This window comes from Poromitra crassiceps (genome assembly GCF_964638095.1).
Source record: "Poromitra crassiceps genome assembly, chromosome: 7".
NCBI classification, from domain to species: Eukaryota; Metazoa; Chordata; class Actinopteri; order Beryciformes; family Melamphaidae; genus Poromitra; species Poromitra crassiceps.
The window spans coordinates 30,320,161-30,347,144 of record NC_139628.1 but is presented as its reverse complement, the minus strand read 5'-3'; the positions used below and the strand labels follow the sequence as shown (position 1 = coordinate 30,347,144).

At 42.6% G+C, this 26,984-nt stretch overlaps 1 long non-coding RNA gene across 1 annotated transcript; it reads right to left on the bottom strand.

The window, feature by feature from the left end:
• Positions 1-2,541: 2,541 nt before the first annotated feature.
• On the bottom strand, positions 2,542-8,682 carry LOC310779839. Its single transcript, XR_014552861.1, has 3 exons — positions 8,476-8,682; positions 3,084-3,156; positions 2,542-2,966 (listed from the first exon to the last, which is right to left on the bottom strand). It is a non-coding gene; the product is annotated as an uncharacterized lncRNA (long non-coding RNA).
• Between the last annotated feature and the right edge of the window lie 18,302 nt (positions 8,683-26,984).

Sequence of the window (26,984 nt, the reverse complement as noted above, 5' to 3'; positions counted from 1 at the left end):
TAAGGGGTCTATTATGGCCCAATTCCACCGCAGCTAGTAGCGCGGTCCCGCTCCGCTCGACTCGATAAATGGTCTCATCCCACCGTTAAAAACCGGCCCAGCCCGGTTTGATTTGAGGCTGAGTCGTGCTACTTTTGGTCCCTGCCTCGTCGGGGTTCTATTCTGTGAACCCGGGTTCATACGGTGACGTGAAAACATTGTAGACGACTGATTGGTCAGGCAGAATCGTGTTTACTGTCTATCCTACTGACTGTCAATGCAGCGCTGCATACCAGTTTAGTGGGGGCTTACCTTCTCTTCTATTATGTTATTTCCATCAGTCTTTTGTGTTGCTGCCTTCGGCGCTGGTGAAATAAAATCAATCTCCTTGCTCAGCTTTAACATGCGCTCCTCGGGAAGCCCTTTGTAGTTGGCTCCGCTAGGCCGCAGGCGAAGCCGCGGGTCTTGCCTGTTGAGCTGCCGCTGGGGTTCTCCTCGTAGCGCCTCTCCCGTCCCCGCGCAGTGCATGCATGTGAGTTTGAGTAACAACAAAGAGATATCCATTCTCCTAGCCGATTGTCACATTTGCCCATGTACACTGTAGGTCATTTAGAGGGCACCAGTATTTCATAATCAGTTTAAAAGTTCCGTGTATTGATTTCATTTTAATGTTATACTTATAGCCTACTTCGGCAATGGGCGGAGGGCAGATATGCGGTCGCTATGACGACCAGGTGTGGGCGGAGGCAAGTAAACTTGCTATGGAAACAGAGTCTATATCAAGTAGAGCCGAGTAATGCCAGATAGAGTGGAGCTGTACTGTGCTGTTATATGTGGTGGAAATGAGCCATTAGATTGTTAAAAAAAAAAAAAAAAAAAAAAGATTTTTTTTTATTGTGTTGTATGGTGTACAAGTGAAATGTATTGAAATGAAAATTGACAGTAACGTGATATTTTAGGAGCTGGGTCTGAAATGCTAAGTTGGTGTGTGTCATGGTGTTTACATATATGCTTTAACCTAAAGGGGGAGAAGTGTTACAGACTGGGATTAGGCTGCCGGGGTGATACACCCTGGAACCTGGGTTGCATAAATACTGGTTCCTGCCGGACCGCTTCAGGTGTTACCATAGTATGTCCCATGTAATGTTGCCTACATGTTAGCTGGATAACTGCTGAGAAACAACCCAGCAAAGAGCGTTAACTGTCTGCAAAGTCTGCGTGCATTATTGTACACTCAGGTCATCACAATAACCAATAAAGTTTAATAGTGAAACTTGATTTTCAATTAAACGTCAGATGAAGACATTATTCAAATATGCTGCCACAGATCATTCATGTAGGCTATAGGCAATGCTTGTTGTGACTTAAGTTACTTTAGTTAATGCCAGGCTAGAAGTAATACACTGAAGAGATTGGGTTTAAATTCATTGTGCCTTTAATATGAACTCACCTTTGTTGATGTCACTGTTCTTGTTCATTCATGTTAGTAAACTTTTTTTGTGACGACATTTTTATAGTTTTTTTAAACAAACATTTACAAATGATACATACAAATACTAAAGATAGACAAAACAAGAACAAAAAAAGGACAGGACCAAGACAAGACACCCTACCCTCCCCTTGCCATATCAACAAAAACATTTCTCATCTACAGCCATAGGGTATCATTATTCACACATATATTATAACTCATATCATCGTAACATATCTCCATCATGAAACAGTCTTAAGCCACATCAGAAAAAGTAGAGAAAGTAAACCACATCCATAGTTGCCAACCCCACAGATCTCATGTTAGTAAACCTTAGGGACAATATATCTTCCATATGTCAATGCAAAATATGACGCTCTGTATGGTGGGTCAGAAAAAATAATGGTGATATTATCTGCATGTGATTCTGCTGTAGTAATCACAAATCAGTTTCACAAGCTCTGCATTTACTTTGTAATGCCATTCTTACATTGTTGTTTACATTCTAGCAATGCAATGTCAGAAACAAACATAATTATGCATAATCAGACTGTCACTGAACTTTGGTTCATTGATTACATGTTTGGTTGGACAGAGAGAAGTGTGTTCCGCCTGCAGACAGTGGAGGGCGCTCTTCAGGTTAGATGCAGCGGTGTTTCTTCAGACTAGATGACCGAATGAACATTTTCTTACAGCAGTCACACCAGTAGCCCGTTCCAGTGTGAATGCGTTTGTGTGTTCTCAGGGCACTTGGGTCACTGAAACTGCTCCCACATTGGTCACAGTGGTAGGGCTTCTCTCCAGTGTGAATGCGTTTGTGTATCGTTAGGGCAATGGACTGACTGAAACTGCTCCCACATTGGTCACATTTGTAGGGCTTCTCTCCAGTGTGAATGCGTTTGTGTGTTTTTAGGCTACCTAACTCACTGAAACTGCTCCCACATTGGTCACATTTGTAGGGCTTCTCTCCAGTGTGAATGCGTTTGTGTGTTTTTAGGCTACCTAACTCACTGAAACTGCTTCCACATTGGTCACAGTGGTAGGGCTTCTCTCCAGTGTGAATGCGTTTGTGTGTTTTTAGGTGACCGAACTGACTGAAACTGCTTCCACATTGGTCACAGAGGTAGGGCTTATCTCCAGTGTGAATGCGTTTGTGTGTTTTTAGGTGACCGAACTGACTGAAACTGCTTCTACATTGGTCACAGTGGTAGGGCTTATCTCCAGTGTGAATGCGTTTGTGTCTTTTTAGGTGACCTAACTGACTGAAACTGCTTCCACATTGGTCACAGTGGTAGGGCTTCTCTCCAGTGTGAATGTGTTTGTGTGTTTTTAGGCTACCTAACTGACTGAAACTGCTTCCACATTGGTCACAGTGGTAGGGCTTCTCTCCAGTGTGAATGCGTTTGTGTCTTTTTAGGTCACGTAACTGACTGAAACTGCTTACACATTGGTCACAGTGGTAGGGCTTATCTCCAGTGTGAATGCCTTTGGGTCTCTTGTTGGTGTCTCTCTGTTTCTATAAAGACACAAAGAAATAATTAGGGCAGGGGCACTGTGTGTGTGTGTGTGTGTGTGTGTGTGTGTGTGTGTGTGTGTGTTACAACATCAGTGATACAACAGATATTTTTCTCACCTCTTCTGAAGAATTCATTTGGACAATGCTCCTCCCCTCCTACGCCAGATGTCTGTCCTCCCACCAAGCAGCTCTGTAGATACAGCAGGGTTAAATTAAATCAGTCACATACAATTTAATTACAAATTGGGGTCTCAAACTCTTTAGGAAATTGTTCAAAATGTAATGGCATTTTGCTTAAAATGTATTGAGATAATCATAGGTTTGAAGGTATACAAATATTACAATCTAAAGGTTGAAGATTTGTGAGTTTTTAAAAAACAGGATAATTTCAATTAATAAATTAAGACAGATTCCTATATCAGATGTCTTGGCCATGTGATCTCATCTCATGGCTTTTTTATCACTGCTACACCGATGACACTCAGCTTTACCTTTCCTTACCCCCCTCAGACACCCAAATCGAGGCACACATCTCTGCATGCCTCAAACGATGACTGGATGTCTGCCCACCACCTCAAACTCAACCTTGGGAAGACAGAGTTAAGGGCTCATTATACTCGAGCAAGGCTCTGCGAGCTGGAGCTCTGCTCTCATGCTCTCAACACAACACATTTACTTGTTGAAATGACTAAAAACGAACAGTTGCTAATCAAAGTTTAGCCTACCACATGGGTCAAGAAATGTGGTGAAAACACAGCTCAGTGTTCAGGGCTCAGTGGCTCGAAAGCATCCATGTTTGGAGAGAAGCCGTGCGGGGGTCGCGCTGTGAGAAAAATCTTTATGTACGCGGTGGGCGGCCTACGGGGGTCACGCCCAACACATTGACGTCATTTGACGCTCGCGCCCCTCGCTCCTCCCCCGCGCTCTTCACAGCACAGCGAGTATAAAACAAGCTTTACTCTTCCTCCCAGAGAAAGACTGCCCTCTCACAGACCTCTCCATCTCCATTGACAATACCACTGTGCTTCCCTCCCAAACAGCTAAGAACCTTGGGGTGATCCTTGACAACCAGCTGTCTTGCTCGGCCTACATTGCTGCGACAGCACGCTCCTGTAGGGCCTTGTACAACATCCGCAAACAGGGAAGCGACACCACAACAGGTCCAGTCACTTATCATCTCCCATCTGGACTACTGCAACGTGCTTCTGGCCTACAGGGCAGTAAACCAGACAGCTCCTCTGTACCTACAATCTATGGTCAGGCTCCAAACCTCTCACTGCTCCCTCCGCTCCTCCACCAGTGCGGGATGCCTCACCCCTCCTTCGCTACGGGGGCTCAAAAGTCGCTCATCCCTTTCGCGACTCTTCTCGTCCCTCGCACCTCAATGTTGGAACGAGCTCCCACCTTCGGTCAGGATGGCCGAATCACTGCCAATCTTTCGTCAAAGACTAAAAACACACCTTTTCAGGCTCCATCTGGGCCCTTCTTGAACATCTCTCTCTCTCTCAAAAATAAAAAAAGTAAAAAATACCACTATAGGACGAATCAGCGTGATGTCACTGCCACCCAAAAATGCGTAACCCTGCGGCAGTTAACTATATGAGTTGTGCCAAACAAACGTTAATATCTCAAAAGGTATACACCACATCGCTTATATTTTGACATTCTGAGTGAGAGCAGAATTACCTCAAGAGTTTGATGTATAATTCATCCCCCATGGGGATGAATTTCCCAATGGGGATAAATACAGGATAACTTAAAGCAGCTACGAGCAACTTTTTCGATTGTTATTAAACAGTATAATTACAATATTGATGCATCACATCTTACCTATAATAGTAGCTGAGACCAAAGCCGCTTGAATTGGAGATTGCTCCCTTGGATGATTATTAACACATTGACTGCCAGCCGTTTTTTTTTGCTGTAGGTAGCTTCTGCCAAGCCGTTTTTTGAGGATTCTGGCTCATTTTACAAGAGCCGAGGATTCGTTTCAGCTTGGACTTTGTGAACATACAATATCTCAAAAGTACTAATAGAATGTGTACTTTCTCTGTCTAAAAGAGTTAGTTTGTAGAGTTAGTAGTTATGTAAGCATTAGCAGTTGAATACAGCATGGTTTTAGCGTCAGAAAAAATATTCAGAGATAAACGGCTTTTTGTGAAATTGGATAGAACAGTCACTTTAACCATTCATTTTTGGCTCTCTCTCTCTCTCTCCCTCCCCCTCTCGCTCTCTCTCTCTCTCTCCCTCCCTCCCTCTCTTTCTCTCTCTCTCTCTCTCCCTCCCTCTCGCTCTCCCTCCCTCTCTCTCTCTCTCCCTCCCTCTCGGGAGGGAGACGCACTAGGTTTAATCCTAGTGAGAGGGGGAGAGGGAGAGAGAGAGAGAGAGAGAGAGAGGGAGGGAGGGAGAGAGAGAGAGCGAGAGAGAGAGAGAGAGAGAGGGAGAGAGCGAGAGGGAGAGTTGCTTCAACTCCTCCCTCCGTGGGCGTTCTTCTTGGCTGCAGCGCCGTGTAACAAGCACTTTCCTACCTGTGCAAATTCACTTTCTCATACTCTCGACCTCTCAAATAAATTTCTGAATAGAAATTAAATTACTCTAAATTAGAGCGAAAAAGAAACAAAAAAGAATGGGTTGAAAATCCCATTCTAAAAGCCTTTTATGGCTGTTTCCAATTTGGTGCTATTTTGCAAGGCAAAATGGCCTGCTGCTTGTCACCAGCCTCACTGCCCCGCTGCCGCTGTGCCTGGCTGTGCCTGTCTGCGTGGCCGCTCCCCGAGGAAGCCCGGCTGGACTCGCCCGCCTTCCGGAGCCCTGGCCGAGAGCTCCGATGAAGCCCCTGCGACTCTGGTCATATTTACGCTGCGTGCCTCAAAGTGTGCTCCATCCGCAATCCACGATGCAAGTTTGCAATCCCGCACCGCCAGCAATCAACGCGAAAACGAAAGCGCCTCCGCCAATCCATTTTCATGAGAATGGAAATGGATCACACTGCTTTTTGCTTGCCTTCCTACTTCCTTGTCGCCACTTAGTGGGTCGGTGGAATGGGTTGTACACGTTGTACACGTCCAATACTTATATAAGATATGTAAAAGGGTTAGATGCACAACCCCCCGTTAAAAAAAAAAAATCGATGCCAAGGACGTGTTTACACGTTGTTGGCAGTCAACAGCTGGATTCTGAAAACGTGTTTACACGTTGTTGGCAGTGAATGTGTTAAGTCTGTCTCTGTCTAAACTCGCATCAACAGGGGGCTCTCTCTCTCTCTCCTTACCGCCGGCCCGGCTACCCGGAAGTGAAACGCGGAAGTGAAACCCGGAAGTGAAACGCAGCTGCCTGCCTCGCCGTTTGCGCTGCCTAGCAACATAACATAAACAATGTGAACGCCACGCATACTCTCGCGAACATCTCTCGTTATATTCTAACAGGTTTTTAAGTTATTTTGTGGTTATGGCCGAAGTGGCTGCTGCAAACCGTTTCATTTCACTTCCTGATCTTCCCTGGCCACAGACAGACTACACTGGCCGATTCACTCGGGGCTCAAGCGAGACTACGCTGCGTTGGTCTCATCGACTATTAGAGGTAAGATGTGATGCATTGATATTAAATTTATACTGTTTAATAACAATCGAAAAAGTTACTCGTAGCTGCTTTAACTTATAATATATGCATGTCGTCTTAAGGTTGTGTGAACTGTCACAGTTTTTAAATTGTAAACAGGGTCAGCCGGCTAGAGTCAGACGCTCAAACTCAGGCTCCATAGGGTTCCATTGCCGTTGCCACCCAGTGACACGGTTTGTTTACCAAAATGCTGCTCGGCTGATCCCTCGTATTCCTTCAGAAGTTGTCATAGATTGTGTTGCATAGTTGATTTCTCTATTGTTGACAAAAATGTGTTACTGTAAGTTGCTTTGGATAAAAGCGTCTGCCAAATGATGTACCGTAAATTCCGGACTATAAGCCGTGGCTTTTTTCCGTTTTTTGGCCTTTTTTGGCCCCTGCGGCTTATATAACGGTGCGGCTTATCTATGGATTAAAAAAAAAAAAAAAAAAAAATCTCTCTTTTTTAGCACTCTTTCTAACTATAAATCCACTTCTGTTTTAATTTCCTCTCTTGCCCTCTTTTAACAACATAACATAACATAACATAACACAACACAGGTAAGCAGAAAGAAAAAGACGAAGCAATCACCGCCATGAATGAGGAAATGACTCACCTGCTGGAGGCTGGAGATACACGGCTTGGGCTAAACTTTTACTCCGTGAAACACTATCGATTAAGTCCGACATCGCTCAGAGGTTTGAGCAGCTTGAAAACAAGTTTGAAAACGTGCAGAAGTCCATCCACTCACTCACTAAAGAAAATAAGCGAACAGAGTTTCTAATGCGGAAAAGCGCATCAGCGCACTGGAGGACAAAAACAACACAGTGAGTCCGAAAGTGGATAAAATGCAAAAACAAATCGAACCCCTGCACACGCAGGTTGATGACTTAATCAGCAGGAGTAAAAGAAATAACATTCGCCTGATCAATGTAAAAGAGGGAGCTGAGATTGGTGACATGGACGCTTTCGTGGCAAAATCCTGTGTTACATCCTGGACCTGAAGGAAGGCGAGAAACCACCAGAGGTGGACAGGGCACACCGGGCGCCTCGGCCACGTCCAGACCCCGGCCTGCCACCGAGGGCCATCTTCATCTGCCTACTCCGCTGGCCCGACCGTCAACTCATCCTCCAGGCTGCGGGGAAGAAGCCCCTCACCTGGGAGGGTACGCGCTTTTTCGTCCGGCAGGACCTCTCCGCGTTGGTGCAACAGAAACGCGCAACATACAACAGCATCATCGAAAAGGTAAAAGTCAATGGATATCGCTTTGGCGTACTGTACCCAGCGAGACTTGTCATAACCATTGATGGACAGCGGCGGAACAAGAGCTCAAAGTGAAACTGCCGAATATCTTTTGAGTTGGACTGGTCAATAGTACTGTGAGTAACTAAAATAAAAAAATAAAAAACGGAATTCTCTCTTCTTTAGCACTCTTTCTAACTATAAATCCACTTCTGTTTTAATTTCCTCTCTTGCCCTCTTTTCACCACACCGCGGACACTGTGTGCACTGTAAAAAAAAACAAAAAATACCATTAAAACACCCGCGGCTTATAGTCCGGTGCGGCTTATATAAGAAAAAAATAGTCAACTTTGAAGGTGCGGCTTATACACCGGTGCGCCTTATAGTCCGGAATTTACGGTAGCTAATATAATGTATAGGCTAGAGATGTTTAGTTGTGTGCATGTGTGTGTAGTAGGTGTGTGTGTGTGTGTGAGAGAGAGAGAGGGTTGTGCACACTTACCAGATTCGACAGCCTATTGCCTCTCACACTCTTTATTAACCACTAGGCTACATAAACAAAGGAGATCATCATATCATTCTAAGAAGTGATTCTAGAAGATCATGGAATTCCATATGATCAGTCTGCACTAGTCTATATCTAATTCTGCAAGATGATTCAGCCTTACTTGCGTTTCCAAAGTTGTCCTTGCTTGTGCGTGTAACCCACACGTGCTGGAGCCTCTCTACACACCCTGGGACTCTGCGTTGTGTTTGATGGTGTGTGTGATCATGGGGTGTTGTGCGGAGGGAAGGAGCACAGGACACAGGCGTTCTGGATTGTGGTTGAGACCAATGTAGCAGTTTAATGGCTCTCTGCTGCTGCTTCACCACCTTACAAGGAGGACATGTAAACTCTCTTTAGAAAACATGTTGCAGTACAAAAAATAGTGCAAAATGTATAACACTGAATATAACAATTACTGCACATTTCAATTACCGTAAATTTCGGACTATAAGCCGCGGCTTTTTCCCCGTTTTTTGGCCCTGCGGCTTATATAACGGTGCGGCTTATCTATGGATTTTTTCAAAAAAAAAAAAAAAAAATCTCTCTTTTTTAGCACTCTTTCTAACTATAAATCCACTTCTGTTTTAATTTCCTCTCTTGCCCTCTTTTCACCACACCGCGGACACTGTGTGCACTGTAAAAAAAAACACAGGTGGTGTTGTGTTATGTTGTTTTGTTGAAATGTTAATAAATGGGAGCTTCCTCAAACAGCCATCTCTTTCCTGACAATCCCCTCTGTGCATGAACCCTTACATATGGTAATTAAACATTAAAACACACAAAAAAAAAAAAAACATTAAAACACCTGCGGCTTATAGTCCGGTGCGGCTTATATATGTAACAAACAGGCAATTTTGCTGCTGCGGCTTATACTCCGGTGCGGCTTATAGTGCGGAATTTACGGTAAATAAGGCACTCTTAACATGTTTCAGTGTAGAAATAAATTAAATGACAAAACCAGACAGCAGCCTAACTAAATAAAAACGTCCTCTTTACACTGCACTGAATGGGGGAGCTAGTGCACAGCTTACCCTCAGGCTCTTTCTATGTTCGTTTCAGGACTTCACTGTAGTAAGAGCCCTCCCATCGAGCATAGCATTTTCCTTATGCTGCCTACACACTACAGGATTTTCAAATCTTAACCGATTTTAAAAACATGAGAGACCACAGACATAAGGACAATTTCATCAGATTTTAACATTAAAATCGCCTGAAGGCACACACTAGACGATTCGGCCAGACTGCGAGACCACACACCAGCCGTTTGAAGTACCGACTCACAGCGATTCCAGCAACTAGACTGTAGGCTGTTTATATCCCACAAAACCGCAATTTCTTCACACAGACAACAGCAGATGGCTCTCCAAACATGCACCGAGCGGCAGGTCCACTTCAAGAAGCGCGGACACCCTCGCAAAATGAGATAAAACAACGTCCTGTCTGAGAGCTCATATTACAGCATATCCACTCCCTTGAAGCAAACAAACCGCTCCGCTCGGCACATGTTTGGAGAGCCATCCGCCGCTGTCCACCCTGTTTTAAGCTGTGAGGATGCTGCGGAGAGAGGAGCTACATGGCACTGCTGTTGCCACAACTCGTAGCGCTGCATTAACATCCGGGTATGACCGTCGACGCGTCCCGGTCTGCTCGCTCTCATTGGCTATTGCGGGTTCCGTCGGGAGACAGCCATCGTAAATATCAAACATGTTTGATATGCCCGATTCGAGATCGGGCCGGCTCCGATTCAATCAATAATTTATTGACACCAGACACTTGACAATTATTTTGACAAAAAATCGGTTGAGACTAGCCTCGAATCGGGCCACGCCCCCCCGAGGGGAATCGGGCATTAAATCGGGCCTTTTATCCTCTAGTGTGTGGGAGGCATTAGACAATCTGTGTTGGGCATTAAACTCACCTTATTTCTGCACAAGTCACAGGTAGGGTCGGTGGGGCAAACTAATTATATCGGAAGCCTAGTTGCGGAAAAAAGTGAGCCGTTCTTTTTTTTAAGACAAAGTTTGACGAGAATCACCGAGTTGCCTGGAAACAGAGTCCAGACGCATGCGCACTGGCATCATTTTGTCTTGCATTTAGACCATTGAGTTATAATATGAATGGAGGGAGTGTCCCTATCTCCTCCCTGTATGTTCTTTTGAAGCCAAAATCCGGCCAGATCACTGAACCAGAGCATGCGCAGTAGCGCCCTTGATTGAGAACCTCTGAGAGCTCCACGCCCCTCTGAACTTTCTTATGTAGAGCTACTGTTTCTAGAATGCGCACAGTGTGTTGTGTATTTATATACAGTCTAGCTCTGTAAATATGACAATTTAAGTTGTAATATTTTTTGTCTCGCCAAAAGTAACCATGAAGATTCCCACTATGAGATCAGTTTATCAAAATGACGCCTGTACGAAAATCTGATTTTGGTTGTCGGAGATTTCAGGCCTCCCGGTCTGCTGCTGACTGCTGCTGTGCTCTCAGCGCGGGCCGGAAGTGAAGGCAGGCCTCACTCAAGACAACAGCCTCACTGGGGGGATTGCTGTGTTGACTAAGCTAGCCTAATGTTTTCGTGACATTTTGATTAACTTTATGATTTAATTCCTTTTGGAGCAAATGTTGGTGTTACAAATCTAACCTTGACGCTTTATGCAACGTTGTTTGCTGGTGTTGTGGGTACTGCAGCCTGTAACGTTCTCCGTTGTCGGAGAGTTGTATCAGCCAGACAAGTCAGACCTCCGGGCTGCTCTCAGCCCGCAAGAGGAGCCAGGGCTGCTTGGCTCAGCCTCTCACTGGGGGAAATTCTTGGATGAACAGCTCTGTGTTGATTAGCCTAATGTTTCCGTGGCATTTTGATTAACTTTATGATCGAAGCAGATATATAGCTGGAGAGCTATCAGCCCGCACACTCACCGGATAATTTAAAGTCTTAGGTGCACGGCACAAGAGTTTCTTGAAGCAATAGAGAAGGAGCCAGCACTCAGAAAGTCCTTTTGAGGGTTTTTATTCCTGTTGCACCACAACGTACGCGTTTCAGCGATAGCCTTCGTCAGCGTTGTGCTGTGTCAGGCGGAAAAGGGCGTATAAATACAGCCAGACAGGAAGTACAAACAATTAGTGTAGGAAAAAAAAAAAAAAAGGGTATAATATATATATATATATACCGTATATATATATATATATATATATATTATACCCTTTTTTTTTTTTTCTACACACATGTACATTTGAAAAGTGCATTATGCATCGATGAGATATACTAGAATGTAACCCAGCATAGTACACAAGCATTAATACGAGTACAAAGATAGAAAAAATGTATATATATATCATTCGTATTGGAAACATACCACAGCCTCGAGAAAATGACCTGTTGTCTTCAAAGTAACAGCAGGAGAGAAATAAAAATAAAAAGGACTGGACTTTATATAAAATTAAAATAATAAAACAGTCAAAGAAACCATTTTGTTGTCTTCAAAGTGACAAGGCAGACTGGCGCCTATGTAGGCTATAAATTTAAGAAAGTACAAATGACACTACAAATATACACAAATATAAACCAGAATACCAAAAAAGAAATGCTTTTACAGGAAACAGCCCAACAGTAACTCTTCATTCAATCCTTTTGGGTGTTCTGACTGGAGTGTGTGGATCCAAAACGCCTCTCTTTGTAATAAGGCTCGGTCCCTATCACCACCTCTTTTTAAAGGGTTAACAACCTCTATTCCCTGAAACCTGAGAGAACACACATCATGGCCCATAGAATTAAAATGTCTAGCCACAGACGACTTCTCATCACGGTTTCTAATGCTACACTTGTGTTCACAAATACGAGTTTTGAGTTCCCTTTGAGTCTTACCCACATAAATATTGGAACATGGACACTTAAGCAAATAAACCACAAATTTAGTTTTACAAGAGATTCTATTATTAATGTGGTATTTTTTTACCAGAATGGGGGTGGGTAAAAAATTCCCCTCTGATCATAGCATTACATTGGATACAATTTCCACAAGGAAAATTACCAGTTGGTAAGTGTGATAAAAAATGTGTGGGGCGTGTGTAGCAATCTGCTTTCACCAGAGCATCTCTCAGGTTCCTCGCACGTTTCTGTGCAAAAATGGGGGGCTGCTCGAACACGTGGCCCACCAAGGGGTCACTGTGTAGGATGTGCCAATGTTTGAGAATGGTTTTCTTAATGTCTAATGAAGCAGGAGAAAAGGTAGTAGCACAAACAATATTGGACTTCCTTACAGAGGGGGCTTTTGGTGTTAGCAGGTCCTGTCTGTTAAGGCCCCTAACCCTCTGCAAGCTCTTACTGAGGTTTTGGTTATCATATCCTTTAACTATGAACCGTTCACATAGTTCAGATGCTTGTTCCTCAAAAGTGTTATCAGTGCTGCAAATTCTCCTCGTTCTCAGAAGCTGGCTGTAAGGCAAACCTTTCTTGAGACTAGGGGGATGAAAGCTGGAGAAGTCCAGGAAGCTGTTCCTGTCAGTTTGTTTTCTATATACCTTGGTCATAAGATGTTCAGATTTAGTCACCAAAACATCTAAAAATGAAATTGATTCTAAACTGTGATCCAAAGTAAATGAAATAGAGGATAGTCTGGAGTTAATGTATACCTTGAATTCTTCCAGTTCATTGAGAGACCCCGTGAAGATGAAAAAAATGTCATCAATGAATCTCAACCAGCAATGTAACAATTCTGAGAAAGGATTATTGTGATACACGAAATCTTCTTCAAACTTCCCCATAAATAGATTAGCGTAATTGGGCGAACAAGGACTTCCCATACTCACACCTTGGCATTGAAGATAAAAAGCATTACATACATACATACTGCGCATACAGCCCCGCGCACTTCCGGGACTACGGTGTCCCCGAACGTCCACACGTAATCGCGAACAGTCATTCACAGCTTGTAATGTTGACACGAGCAGTGCGCACTGCGCTCAGGCAGCGAAGATAATGGCTAACAGCTACAGCAGGAGTGGCTGCTCCTGTCCTATTCCAACAACTCAACTTGTTGAGAAGAAGAATGCAAAGAGTCGCATTTGGAAATATCTGTCCCCAAAGTCCCATCTGCAAAAAGTGTGAAAGGGAGTTCCAAACCAAACAGGATAACACATCCAATCTCGCCAAGCAGCTGAAAGACAGGCACCCATACCTGTTCAAATGATTCAAGGTGGGTTACTTCTTTCAAACGGTGTAAAATAACACGTTTAACAACATATCAAACAGACCTTATCCTGTCACATTCGTTTTTGAGATAGCTGGCAATGCATTGTGTAACCAAAAAACGTTTGCGCTAACGTTAACGTAACGTGTTTTGTAATGGAATCATTATGGGACCCGGCTAATACCTGGTACAGCGTTAGCTAGCATAGTGTAACACGTGTGCAATGCAATGTTTGTAATGGAAACATGGGACACGGCTAATAGCCGAACTTAGCCATAGTTCAACATGGCATCAAAATAAATACAAGCTTCTTTCGGGTGAAACATGTCCGTGAATTAAAACTAGCTACATAAAATTGCTTGCACTCTACATGTGTGTATGTGCAGTTCTCTTTATCATCTCTTTATTTTAGTAAATCTCACTGACGTTACTTTCCATTTAACAGTATGCGAGAGATGAAGATGAAGAGGAAGGCACAAGTCGCGGAGCCCAAAAGACCACCCAGCAGACAATTCCTGATGTTTTTGAAAAGCAGAGGAAATATGACAAGAACTCACATGAAGCAAGAAAGTGTGATAGGGCATTGGCAGAATTCCTATGCATCGATCAAATACCAATAGGCTATACACCGTTGAAAAAAAAAGGATTCCAGCAATTCTGTGAAATAAATTAAATTATAATATTTAATATAATAATACAATTAAATACTTGAGGGCTACATGCCACTGGTGTTGCACTGTCTGTACTCACTGCCATACAGAGTTGAATGTAAGAAGAAGTAAGCAGAAGCACATTGTTTTGTTTTAAAGTTGAAGGCTACATGCCATTTGTTCATTGGAAATGGTTGCATACTTTAATAAAGGAGAATATGTTCAAGAAATATCAGTCTGTTTTTTTTACCGTGGTACCGAAATTGGTACCGAGTACCGTGGAAATTCACTAGTACCGGTACCGACTACTGAATTATTGGTACCGTGACAACACTAATTGTTTGTGCTACTACCTTTTCTCCTGCTTCATTAGACATTAAGAAAACCATTCTCAAACATTGGCACATCCTACACAGTGACCCCTTGGTGGGCCACGTGTTCGAGCAGCCCCCCATTTTTGCACAGAAACGTGCGAGGAACCTGAGAGATGCTCTGGTGAAAGCAGATTGCTACACACGCCCCACACATTTTTTATCACACTTACCAACTGGTAATTTTCCTTGTGGAAATTGTATCCAATGTAATGCTATGATCAGAGGGGAATTTTTTACCCACCCCCATTCTGGTAAAAAAATACCACATTAATAATAGAATCTCTTGTAAAACTAAATTTGTGGTTTATTTGCTTAAGTGTCCATGTTCCAATATTTATGTGGGTAAGACTCAAAGGGAACTCAAAACTCGTATTTGTGAACACAAGTGTAGCATTAGAAACCGTGATGAGAAGTCGTCTGTGGCTAGACATTTTAATTCTATGGGCCATGATGTGTGTTCTCTCAGGTTTCAGGGAATAGAGGTTGTTAACCCTTTAAAAAGAGGTGGTGATAGGGACCGAGCCTTATTACAAAGAGAGGCGTTTTGGATCCACACACTCCAGTCAGAACACCCAAAAGGATTGAATGAAGAGTTACTGTTGGGCTGTTTCCTGTAAAAGCATTTCTTTTTTGGTATTCTGGTTTATATTTGTGTATATTTGTAGTGTCATTTGTACTTTCTTAAATTTATAGCCTACATAGGCGCCAGTCTGCCTTGTCACTTTGAAGACAACAAAATGGTTTCTTTGACTGTTTTATTATTTTAATTTTATATAAAGTCCAGTCCTTTTTATTTTTATTTCTCTCCTGCTGTTACTTTGAAGACAACAGGTCGTTTTCTCGAGGCTGTGGTATGTTTCCAATACGAATTAATTAATACACAGGACAAGATGTTACTATCCCTTGTGCCAAAATCCGAGGAAAAACACATTTAGAAGCCCAATCCAGAATAAAACAAGCTAACAAGCTAACAAACTAATAAACAAGACACAAATCACCAGTTACCTACCCTAGCCAACAGCAGTATGAAGCATGTCATTGGGGTTTTCAAGTGGGCACCTTCCTTCACCGACGTTTCGTTAAGTTAGGCCCACGACACCTCAAGAAGGCTTAACGGTGTAATCCAGCGTCCTGGAAACACCCCCCTCCATGCTACCACCGCACAACTGCATATTACCTCACTATCTAAGCCTAGCTATCCAGGTCGGTTCGGTATGACATTCCTGACTACACCACCACTGTCAATGATTCAGCCCTGTTGATGCGGACCGTTATACGACCAATACGAATTATATATATATATAAATTTTTTCTATCTTTGTACTCGTATTAATGCTTGTGTACTATGCTGGGTTACATTCTAGTATATCTCATCGATGCATAATGCACTTTTCAAATGTACATGTGTATATATATATATATATATATATATATATATATATTATACCCTTTTTTTTATACACTAATTGTTTGTACTTCCTGTCTGGCTGTATTTATACGCCCTTTTCCGCCTGACACAGCACAACGCTGTCGAAGGCTATCACTGAAACGCGTACGTTGTGGTGCAACAGGAATAAAAACCCTCAAAAAGGACTTTCTGAGTGTTAACTTTATGATTACATTTCTTTTGGCGCAAATGTAACCGTGAGGCTACGTTGTTGTACCCGCCCGGTAGTGTGTGTAGGCAGGCCAACCTAACGTTAGCCTAGACCTGAGCCAGGCTGCCTGGTCTATTGCCTGGTATATCGTTACTAAGAGAGGAGCTTGTGAAGAACGAACATCCCCACAGTCAAAGCATTTCCCCCAGATATGCATATTAAAACGTTTGTTGCTTTAATAGCCTACAAATAATAAAACGTCTGTTTGTATGTCATGCTAACCCATTAGCGATGAGCTAATGGTGGTTGTGTACAACTAGGCCTCATTTTATAGCCGGGACGGGAGTTAACGTTATAAAACACATTTCCTGTCAGTTGGACAACCTGGTCAGTTCTGAAAATATGTGTCTTATTATTGTGTTATTCCAGCTATCGTTATCGGTTGTTAAGTTATAGTAATATGAAAAACAGCCGACTACCGCAAGCAGCTAACGCCATTGCTAGTCTGCATGCTAAAACCATTGTGTACCTATAATGTAGCTGGAGTAACTCATAAAACACATATTTTCTGAACTTACTTCAGTCCCCAACCAACGTTAATTCCTCGCGCACAAAACATTTGTTTTGATTCCTCAAAACAATGTTCTTTTTATTGGGGTGCATTGATGTCTGTAGCCAGCACAGCCAACCATGAGCAACCCGACTTCCAGGGAGCGTTAGATAACATGAAGCCGTGTGTCTTGTCTATGACGATAGATCTATTATGTGCAGAGCCTGTCCAGCCAACGACGGCTTGAGACTGGCTGCCACAGCTGTCAATCATCCATTTTTATCCCTTTTTATATGTCAAATAACTACTTAAAAACAAACTGATCAGAAAAATGACCACTTGCACAGGCATTAGCATGATAATGACTATCTAAAATGATACGATCCACCTTTGGAAAAAAATTATCTGATGTTTACTGTGAATATTTCGGTTGTGATTTTCTCATCCACTAACATGGGGAGGCGGGCCTTGTGACCTAATACTGGATTCAGCCGTCAGGGCGGCGATCTAACATGCAGCGGCTTCACTAAACGGGATGCTAAACAATGCTCAGTCCATCTTCGATGATTTAGACAGACCACCACCGCTCACTTTTTTTCGGCAACTAGGCTTCCGATATAATTAGTTTGCCCCACCCGACCCTACCTGTGACTTCAAAGTGCAGAAATAAGGTGAGTTTAATGCCGAACGCAGATTGTCTAAGGAACATGCTATGCTCGATGGGAGGGCTCTTACAGTGAAGTCCTGAGACGAACAAAGAGCCTGAGGGTAAGTGCACAGCAAGCTAGTCAATATCGCGGCCAGTATTTACACAATAAACGCAAGTGTCTGCCGAAATCCGCCCGCCAAAATGTAAACAAACATCTCAACTCACACATAAGTAACACAAATTAAATGGATGGGTGGTTTTAGTGAGGATATTAAAATAACTCAGGACGACATAAGCACTGCTTACCTTACAAGGAGGACATGTAAACTCTGAAAAAGACGTCACTTCCGCACGGAATGAACTTCAAAACTACGATGTTCCGTGAAGGACAAAAAGCGCTACTTGCGGATGTGATTCGATGAACGTTTGACGCTAGTTTAATCAGAGGCACAGATGGGCGGGTCATGCCTTCGCCATCATGGGGACAAATTATCGTGTATCTTCTGCTTCTTCTTCTTTTTGGTTTTACGGCGGTTGCCATCCAAGATGCTGCATTACCGCCACCTTCTGGACTAATCCATCCAATGTTTCCCTACTCCATTACAGTCTTGTTAATTATTAGTCCAGTTTCTCTCAAAAACGGACCAGTATAGTTATTTTCCATCCACTGCTCCCACACATCCCATTATATCCTTCACACTGGCCTCTATTCAAGGGTAGCTTTGATTCTGGCATTGGTAGGGACATATCCCGGGGAGGGTTGGCAGGGCCGGCGCGTGTGCCGTGGAAAAATGTGGGACATTTGAAGCCAGATTTAGAGAAATAACTAATTTTAAATTAACAGTTGTGATGTCATTATTCACTCTTAACCACCAATATCTGATCATTTCTCATCTTTTTGCAATTCCAGCATGGGCCACACAGGGGGTTAGAATTTGTAGAAGCAATAAAATCATTGTCAAGTCTTCTTGGAGTGTGATCTGATGTTAATAAGTGTCAGTAGTGTCACATTAATATGAACTAGGCTATTCTGAGGCAGAGTAACATGTACTGTACAGTACATAGGCTTGACTCCAGCCTATAAACTACCTCCAAACGCTAGAGGTAGTTTATATAAAGGAGTATATATAACTGATAACAGCGGGAGGTCGCCCTCGGGCCTGATCCACTATGCGGTGAAGATGTCCACACAGAGAGCAGATGTGTGTCTGCTGGATACGGCTGAACTTGACTGTTATGTGGAGGCTTAAGCTACAGTACCTGAAATGTGTGAGTGTCTGAAACGTGTGCTGAGCTAATGAAAACATGAATCTTACATGCGTTTAAAATGTACAGTAAAGGTTAGCCTTGAATGAATTATGTCGGTTGTTCCTCCTCCTGTGCTTGAATGTCTGTTTAAAACATGTCATACTAATGATACATACATATTAAAACTTGATATTTAGTCTGTTCATTTGGCTATCATCAAATGAAATACACCCATTTATCCTTGTGGACAATTCTGAACATAATCTTAACAATTCCTATTCACAAAGATTTTCGTTCTTTCTTTCTTTCATTCATTCTTTTGTTCGTTCTAATGAGCTCTCTTTGTTATCCTTATCCTTTGACTAGTGTTTAGTTGGGAATTAACGGGGTGAGTGTGCAGGTTGGCATGTAAGTTATTACTAGTGTAAACACACACACACACGTGCATGTATGCACACGCACAGAAACACCCTCCACAGACGGTTGTTGTCACCCAGGATGTGACAACATTGGTGCAGCCTTTTCTCCTGACAGGGGGGTTATCGGGAGTCACTTGGCAACCGTCACCTCCGTGCGGGGACGACGGTCTTTCACCCCTGGTGGGATTGGGTGGGTGAGGTGTCTGAATGACAGCCAAGCTCTCTGTCCAGTCTATGTCTGCAATCAACCAATCAGCTTGAGAGTGAGACAGAGCCGGTCAACCACAGCAGAGCACTACCGGTAATTGTTCTGTCTCTATTCACTAAAAACTCTCTTCTCTCTAATTGAGACTTGCCAACGCTACATGCATACAAGCTGTATGTAGAAAGAGAAACACAATGAAGATATCCAGCTGAAGAACTATATGACATGGTTTTCTGTAGTAGTGAGGTGGCATTGCATAATAGGATAGAATAAAGGTGATGTAGATGCACTGACTTGATCTTTTCTTAACTGGAGGTTGGGAAACAGAAAAACCTTGTTTATTTTATGGATACATTGATTTAATTAAGACAAAAAGCAATAAAGTTTAATAGTGAAACTTGATTTTCAATTAAACGTCAGATGAAGACATTATTCAAATATGCTGCCACAGATCATTCATGTAGGCTATAGGCAATGCTTGTTGTGACTTAAGTTACTTTAGTTAATGCCAGGCTAGAAGTAATACACTGAAGAGATTGGGTTTAAATTCATTGTGCCTTTATTATGAACTCGCCTTTGTTGATGTCACTGTTCTTGTTCATTCATGTTAGTAAACCTTTTTTTGTGACCACATTTTTATAGTTTTTTTAAACAAACATTTACAAATGATACATACAAATACTAAAGAGAGACAAAACAAGAACAAAAAAAGGACAGGACCAAGACAAGACACCCTACCCTCCCCCCTTGCCATATCAACAAAAACATTTCTCATCTACAGCCATAGGGTATCATTATTCACACATATATTATAACTCATATCATCGTAACATATCTCCATCATGAAACAGTCTTAAGCCACATCGGAAAAAGTAGAGAAAGTAAACCACATCCAACAGTCGCCAACCCCACAGATCTCATGTTAGTAAACCTTAGGGACAATATATCTTCCATAATATCAATGCAAAATATGATGATCTGTATGGTGGCTCAGAAAAAAGAATGCTGATATTAGCTGCATGTTATTCTGCTGTAGTAATTACAAATCAGACAGTTTCACAAGCTCTCCATTTACTTTGTGATGACATTCTTACATTGTTGTTTACATTCTAGCAATGCAATGTCAGAAACAAACATAATTATGCATAATCAGACTGTCACTGAACTTTGATTCATTGATTACGTGTTTGGTTGGACAGAGAGAAGTTTGTTTCGGCCTGCAGACAGTGGAGGGCACTTTTCACGTTAGATGCAGCGGTGTTTCTTCAGACTAGATGACCAAGTGAACATTTTCTTACAGCAGTCACACCAGTAGCCCGTTCCAGTGTGAATGCGTTTGTGTCTTCCCAGGGTACTTGGGTCATTGAAACTGCTTCCACATTGGTCACAGTGGTAGGGCTTATCTCCAGTGTGAATGCGTTGATGTCTTTTTAGGCTACCTAACACAGTGAAACTGCTTCCACATTGGTCACAATGGTAGGGCTTATCTCCAGTGTGAATGCGTTTGTGTTTTTTTAGGTGACCTAACTGACTGAAACTGCTTCCACATTGGTCACAGTGGTAGGGCTTCTCTCCAGTGTGAATGTGTTTGTGTGTTTTTAGGCTACGTAACTGACTGAAACTGCTTCCACATTGGTCACAGTGGTAGGGCTTCTCTCCAGTGTGAATGTGTTTGTGTGTTTTTAGGCTACCTAACCGACTGAAACTGCTTCCACATTGGTCACAGTGGTAGGGCTTCTCTCCAGTGTGAATGCGTTTGTGTGTTTTTAGGCTACCTAAGTCAGTGAAACTGCTTCCACATTGGTCACAGTGGTAGGGCTTATTTCCAGTGTGAATGTGTTTGTGTCTTTTTAGGCCACCTGAGTGACTGAAACTGCTTACACATTGGTCACAGTGGTAGGGCTTCTCTCCAGTGTGAATGCGTTTGTGTGTTTTTAGGCTACCTAACCGACTGAAACTGCTTCCACATTGGTCACAGTGGTAGGGCTTATCTCCAGTGTGAATGTGTTTGTGTCTTTTTAGGATACCTAACTCACTGAAACTGCTTCCACATTGGTCACAGTGGTAGGGCTTCTCTCCAGTGTGAATGCGTTTGGGTCTCTTGTTGGTGTCTCTCTGTTTCTATAAAGACACAAAGAAATAATTAGGGCAGGGGCACTGTGTGCGTGTGTGTGTGTGTGTGTGTGTGTGTGTGTTACAACATCAGTGATACAACAGATATTTTTCTCACCTCTTCTGAAGAATTCATTTGGACAATGCTCCTCCCCTCCTATGCCAGATGTCTGTCCTCCCACCAAGCAGCTCTGTAGATACAGCAGGGTTAAATTAAATCAGTCACATACAATTTAATTACAAATTGGGGTCTCAAACTCTTTAGGAAATTGTTCAAAATGTAATGGCATTTTGCTTAAAATGTATTGAGATAATCATAGGTTTGAAGGTATACAAATATTACAATCTAAAGGTTGAAGATTTGTGAGTTTTCAAAAAACAGGATAATTTCAATTAATAAATTAAGACAGATTCCTATATCAGATGTCTTGGCCATGTGATCTCATCTCATGGCTTTTTTTATCACTGCTACACCGATGACACTCAGCTTTACCTTTCCTTCCCCCCCTCAGACACCCAAATCGAGGCCCACATCTCTGCATGCCTCAAACGATGACTGGATGTCTGCCCACCACCTCAAGCTCAACCTTGGTAAGACAGAGTTAAGGGCTCATTCTACTCGAGCAAGGCTCTGTGAGCCGGAGCTCTGCTCTCATGCTCTCAACACAACACATTTACTTGGTGAAATGACTAAAAACGAACAGTTGCTAATCAAAGTTTAGCCTACCACATGGGTCAAGAAATGTGGTGAAAACACAGCTCAGTGTTCAGGGCTCAGTGGCTCGAAAGCATCCATGTTTGGAGAGAAGCCGTGCGGGGGTCGCGCTGTGAGAAAAATCTTTATGTACGCGGTGGGCGGCCTACGGGGGTCACGCCCAACACATTGACGTCATTTGACGCTCGCGCCCCTCGCTCCTCCCCCGCGCTCTTTGCGGCACAGCGAGTATAAAACAAGCTTTACTCTTCCTCTCAGAGAAAGACTCTCACAGACCTCTCCATCTCCATTGACAATACCACTGTGCTTCCCTCCCAAACAGCTAAGAACCTTGGGGTGATCCTTGACAACCAGCTGTCTTGCTCGGCCTACATTGCTGCGACAGCACGCTCCTGTAGGGCCTTGTACAACATCCGCAAACAGGGAAGCAACACCACAACAGCTCCAGTCACTTATCATCTCCCACCTGGACTACTGCAACGTGCTTCTGGCCTACAGGGCAGTACACCAGACAGCTCCTCTGTACCTACAATCTATGGTCAGGCTCCAAACCTCTCACTGCTCCCTCCGCTCCTCCACCAGTGCGGGATGCCTCACCCCTCCTTCACTACGGGGGCTCAAAAGTCGCTCATCCCTTTCGCGACTCTTCTCGTCCCTCGCACCTCAATGTTGGAACGAGCTCCCACCTTCGGTCAGGATGGCCGAATCACTGCCAATCTTTCGTCAAAGACTAAAAACACACCTTTTCAGGCTCCATCTGGGCCCTTCTTGAACATCTCTCTCAAAAATAAAAAAGTAAAAAATACCACTATAGGACGAATCAGCGTGATGTCACTGCCACCCAAAAATGCGTAACCCTGCGGCAGTTAACTATATGAGTTGTGCCAAACAAACCTTAATATCTCAAAAGGTATACACCACATCGCTTATATTTTGACATTCTGAGTGAGAGCAGAATTACCTCAAGAGTTTGATGTTTTTCCATGGGGATGAATTTCCCCATGGGGATAAATACAGGATAACTTAACTTATAATATATGCATGTCGTCTTAAGGTTGTGTGAACTGTCACAGTTTTTAAATTGTAAACAGGGTCAGCCGGCTAGAGTCAGACTCTCAAACTCAGGCTCCATAGGGTTCCATTGCCGTTGCCACCCAGTGACACGGTTTGTTTACCAAAATGCTGCTCGGCTGATCCCTCGTATTCCTTCAGAAGTTGTCATAGATTGAAGTTTATTGAAAGTTTCTGGTACAGGACTATAGTCCTCTACACCAGACTCACACTCGGTACAATAATAAAAAGAAGTCACATTGTAATATACAGTTAAAAAACAAAACAACACAACAACATATAACATACATTGAAACAAAGTACCAGAGCCAAATATGTGGTCAACAGCCTGCCCTATAGTTATACAAGAAATCCTTTGTTAACCAGTGTTTATCTAATCTGTTTTTGAATGTGTTAACTGAAGGGGCCTGCACCACCTCGTCTGGAAGTTCATTCCATTCTCTTACAGCACGAACTGTAAAAAAGTTTTTCCTCCTTTCAGAGCGACAGTTTGTTGGAAATAGCTTCAGGGAATTCCCTCTTAACACGTTCACTGCCAATGGCGAGTTGACTCGTCAAACAAAATCCAACGGTTGACTGCCAATGATGAGTTGAGACGTCAAAAAAATGAAAAAAAAATTTTTGACCGTGGGATGTGCATCTAACCCTTTTACATCTCTTATATAAATATTGGAGCCACCGAACGTGTACAACCCATTCCACCGACCCACTAAGTGGCGACAGTGCTCTCCTGACTAGAGGAAGGCAAGCAAAAAGCAGTGTGAGGAAGCCATTCTCATGTAAATGGATTGGCGAAAACGCTTTCGTTTTCGCGCTGATTGCTGGCGGTGCGGGATTGCAAATTTGCATAATAGATTACGGGTGGAACACACTTTGAAACACGCAGCATAAATATGACCAGAATCGCAAAAGCTTCATCAAAGCTCTCAACCGAAACTCCAAGAAACGAGCGAGCCCATCCGGACGGCCGCCAGCAGACAGGCACAGTAGCAGCAAAGCAGTGAGCCTGGTGACGCGAGGTTACAGCAGCAACAGAAACGAGCTTGTGACACACCCGCTGCAGCCAAGAAGAACACACACGGAGGGAGGAGTTTGAAGGAGAGGGGTGTTTCCTGCTGTTATGGAGGAAATGACTGTTCAAAACTATTGTTTAGATGTCTGACGTCTTACTGATGCCAAAAATGAATGGTTAAAGTGACTGTTCTATCGAATTTCACAAAAAGCCGTTTATCTCAGAATAAATTTTCAGACGCTGAAACCATGCTGTATTCAACTGCTAATGCTTACATAACTACTAACTCTACAAACTAACTCTTTTAGACAGAGAAAGCACACATTCTATTAGTTCTTTTGAGATATTGTGTGTTCACAAAATCCTAACAGAAACGAATCCTCGGCTCTTGAAAGATGAGCCAGAATCCTCAAAAAAAAACCTTGGCAGAAGCTAACTACAGTATTGAAAAACGGCTGGCAGTGAATGTGTTAACACATATTTATTGTTCCAAAAATGGATAATAGGCTCGGCTGTGAAATCATATATTTTATGAACAAGTTTGTATACCTCGATCATATCACCTCTATGTCTCCTGTATACTAGAGTTGGTAATTGTAAATATCTTAACCTCTCTTCGTATGATTTCTCATCCAGCCCTGGAATCAGTTTGGTTGCTCTTCGCTGTACCTTCGATTTTTTCTATGTATTTCACTTTATAAGGAGACCACACAGAACTTGCATATTCAAGCTGAGATCTCACCAAAGATTTATACAGGGGTAAAAATAAATCCTTACTTAAATGCAAAAAGGTTCTTTTAATGATCGCCAACATAGAGTTAGCTTTTTTTATTTTCTCCAATATATGTGTTTGAAATTCAAGTGAGCTGTCAACTACAACTCCTATATCCCTCTCCTCCTCCACTTGTTGGATCCCCAGATCCCCAACAGTGTAGTTTGAAACCTCTGCACTTGATTTCCCAATATGTAACTGTTTGCATTTGTCTGGATTCAATTTTAGTAACCAGGGCCCAGTAGTTTAAAACTTTTAATCCCTATCTGATCGGATCAGATTTGGATTTTGGGTAGTTCAAAACCAAAAAACAGGATTAGGATCACTTTGATATCCGATCAGATCAGGAAATCAAATCCAAGCTTTAATCTGGATCAAATCTTCAAAACGGGTAGTTCAAAGCGACAACACAGGATTGGGATCAGTTTGATCCCAAAAAACTGGATTATCTTGATCCCACCAGAGGGGTGGATTTCCAGTGGATTACCAGAGCAAAATGTACTATACAATTTATTTAAAAATATGTTTCAATATAAATAAGATGGCAAAGTTTGTTAACTGAAATAATACACAATTTTTTGCCTTCATGGCAAATCAATTAAATTTTTCATTTTTTGGTCACGTTTGTGGTGGACTATTTTGTTTTCAACCAAATGTTGATGACATAAATGTTTATGCTCATAAAAGTATCACAACAAAGATTGTCAATCACAAATGTAATTTAGATTAAAGAAAAAATATCTTCAACAAAAAAAAGTCCATCATCTGTCATCACCTTTCAAAAGTAATTGCGGACAATAGCATCTCGCATTGCACCACCACTCAGTCTCTCATTTAGAGGGAAATCAATAGGTGGGCCTAGATCATCAGCAGGTGCAAGGGGCTCTGGGGGATCATCGATGTCAGAGAGGGGGACTCTGCGATGGACAGCGATATTGTGTAGCACAATACAAGCCAGTGTTATGTTATGTTAGAATTCAGCTCCTCAAAGCACACCTGGAGGATCCAGCTGCCTTTGAATGAATGTTTTTTTGTTGTTACCCTAGTGGGAGTATTTTTTTTAATTACAATTCCATTATGATTTTATGTCCTTTATGTATTTAAAAATATAATTACGGTAGACATTATAGATGTCTCTGCAATGTGGTCTCTTGTCTTCCTTGTATTATCTTTCATATCCACTAGATGGAGATCGGTAGGATTAAAGCACTGATATTCAGGATCTATAGTAATCTTGAAAAGTCTGAAACTGGATCAGGGTGATCCTATCCTGAATTGCTTTGAAATACTGGGACAAAATCTGGCCGAGTTGTCTGATCCTGGATCACAGAAAATGGGATTTCAAAATCTGATCGGATCTGATTAAGATTAAAAGTTTTGAACTACTGGGCCCAGGTGTCACTAGGGATGGGCATCGAATTTCGAATTTTCGAATAATCGTTGTTATTATCAAGGTCGACTTTTATTATTGAAAGTCGAAATTCAAAAAAAAAAAAAAAAAATTTAGTGAAATGTTGCATTGTCTCCCCTGATTCTAAGTATAGTCGAATCGCTTGGTTTGAGCAAGTAAAACCATTTTTATAAGCATTTTAACACGTTCACTGCCATTGACGAGATATCTCGGCTTACAGAATCCAACGGTTGACTGCCAATGACGAGATATCTCGGCTTTAAAAAAAAAAAGCCATTCTCATGAAAATGGATTGGCGAAAACGCTTTCACTTTCGCGCTTGGGAGCTGGCGGTGGGGTTTTGCAAATTTGCATAATAGATTACGGGTGGAACACACTTTGAAACACGCAGCATAAATAAGACCAGAATCGCAAAAGCTTCATCAAAGCTCTCAACACAAACCCCAAGAAACGAGCGAGCCCATATCCAGACTTGCCCAGCGGCCGCCAGCAGACAGGCACAGTAGCAGCAAAGCAGTGAGCCTGGTGACGCGAGGTTACAGCAGCAACAGAAACGAGCTTGTGACACGCCCGCTGCAGCCAAGAAGAACACACACTGAGGGAGGAGTTTGAAGGAGAGGGGTGTTTCCTGCTGTTATGGAGGAAATTACTGTTCAAAACT